This window comes from Pseudorca crassidens, chromosome 7, assembly GCF_039906515.1.
Source record: "Pseudorca crassidens isolate mPseCra1 chromosome 7, mPseCra1.hap1, whole genome shotgun sequence".
NCBI lineage: Eukaryota > Metazoa > Chordata > Mammalia > Artiodactyla > Delphinidae > Pseudorca > Pseudorca crassidens.
In genome coordinates this window covers 13734786-13737383 of record NC_090302.1, presented here as the reverse complement: position 1 = coordinate 13737383, position 2598 = coordinate 13734786, and positions in this window count along the sequence as shown.

Sequence of the window (2598 nt, the reverse complement as noted above, 5' to 3'; positions counted from 1 at the left end):
TCTAGTATTCATCATGTTAATTCTGAAACAGGTGCATGTGTTGGTTAATGTAGTTTTCAACTCATGTCACCAAGTCTTTTCACCTTAAAAACCTTTATCTGCTTCATTCAAAAATTTACATTTCCTGACATTGTCCCCAAATCAGAAACAGATTCTCTACTAAACATTTCCCACTTACTTACATGTATAAACATGCCACTTATCTCTCACCAACTAGTGAACTCACTTAATAGTGTGATGTATCACATTTTATCCATGTATGTAAAAAGGATCAATGTATCATCTACAGATATGTTTTACAAAGACACATTGGCATACAAAAGAAACTGTAAGATGAATACGTACAGTTAAGTTTGAAAAGCTTTGGAATTTGTTTTCTGGAGATAAATTAATCTGATCAGAAGAATATGTAAAACTTTTGGCAGGATAACTTTTAATAGCAATGGTCACTGGAAGTGATTCTGTGTATCCATGAACTTGGATTACTACATTTTCAGAGGCTCCAACATAGAATACTTCAGGTGCTGAGACAACATATCTGTTGAAACAGTGAAATTATAGAATGATTCTCTAATACAACATAATTTTTAATGTTTTTCACTTAGTCCAAATTAGCAATTTTTCTTACATTTAGCAATACATGTCTTATTTCTCAAAAATTTATTATCTATGATAAAGCCAGGATAGTGTCCTGAAAAGTATTCTAAGATGAAATTTCAAAGAGACAGCTCGAAATGATTTTGATCAGTTGCAGCCAGGGCAATGTTTAATAGAGTCCTCTATAAGACGTGCAAATAGGGATCATGCTGCAGTCTTTTGAATTTTGTTTTTTGAATTCTTTTTTTTTTTTTTTTTTGCCGTACGTGGGCCTCTCACTGTTGTGGCCTCTCCCGTTGCGGAGCACAGGCTCCGGACGCGCAGGCTCGGCGGCCATGGCTCACGGGCCCAGCCGCCGCGCGGCATGTGGGATCTTCCCAGACCGGGGCACGAACCCGTGTTCCCTGCATCGGCAGGCGGACTCTCAACCACTGCGCCACCAGGGAAGCCCTGTTTTTTGAATTCTTAATCAAAATTCCAGTCAGTAAATTACTCTTCCCCATGGCAGGGATAACAGCCTGGGAAAATACAGAGTATTTGAATATAAGTTATGATAGATCACAAAGTACTCGTATTAAAAAACGGAAATGGCATTAGACAAGAGAGAAAAGAGGAAATTCACTTGGAGTTTTCAGAACTAGAAAGTTAATTTCATGTGGCATTGATTGAATTCTGCTTTCTATAAAACTACAACCAAAATACATTGCAAATGAAAATGGGATCCTTCACTTACATTTGCTCCTGTCCCCAACTTCTTCCCAAGTAGAAAAAAATACACATTATGCTTAAAATGTCCATGGCTGGGTTAGGATTAAACTATTGATACAACATTTCTTGAAACTGCCCTACTTTTTTTGTGAACTCAGCTTGAATAATTTGGTTAAATAAGTCTTCAGGTTAATTATTAATGTCAGATAGTGGGATCACTGAGAAGGAAACCTAAAAATTTAAATGATAACCTTTTAACATCCAAAGATAATTTTGGGATTCAAAGCAGAGAAACTTGATTTTGATGACTAAAGCAGAAAAGACACCCAAATGGGAGTCTCCAGGAAAATGGTTCAAAGCTGGACACAGACACAAAACATTTGGAGGCTGCTCTGGTCTTGAACATTTTCCGGGTGTAGTAGATGCGGCTGATGCCCAGACCAGATCCTCTTTTCTGGGCCCGCTATGCCCATCCTACAGATGCTGTGAGTGTTGGCTGCTAAAGTTTCCTAATTGCTCCCTTCTCCAGGTAACTCACCTCAGCCCCAGGAGACAGCTTGCCCAGAAATGCCTGGGAAGTTATATCCTCTCCTTGGGATTGGTCCACAGTCAATAACTGACTGATTCTTGGGGTACAACAGACTAGCTCCCTTGCCTCAATGTGGGACAACCTTGTGGTACCATTCATGCTACAGAGCCCCTCATGGGATCAGGTTGAGGCTAGACCTTGGTTGAAACCACATCTTTGCTTATCTTCTCTCCTGCCCTGTCCTGCTTCCCTCACTGCTTATAAAATTCTCTTAAGAAAAATCTTACAATAAACCACTTGCATGAGAGAGTCTCCCAGTCTCAGGCTCTGCTTCTAGGAAGCCATTCTAAATTTAAGGAGCATGAGAGGGGACTATCATCCTGGACTCTCTGTAGAACGTCTCAGATATGGAAATGGTTCTGAGGTTTCCCTGGAATGAGTCTGGTTTGAATTGTGCCCATGAGGCCTATACTGATCCACTTTGGAGCAGATCTGAAATCCCAAGGCATACTCCCAAATGCTAAAGTATTCCCAGGAACTCTGGGATTAAAAATGACCCATCAGGGCTTCCCTGGTGGCGCAGTGGTTGAGAGTCCGCCTGCCAATGCAGGGGACACGGGTTCGTGCCCCGGTCTGGGAGGATCCCACATGCCACAGAGCGGCTGGGGCCATGAGCCATGGCTGCTGAGCCTGTGTATCCGGAGCCTGTGCTCCGCAACGGGAGAGGCCACAGCAGTGAGAGGCCTGTGTACGGCAAAAAAAAA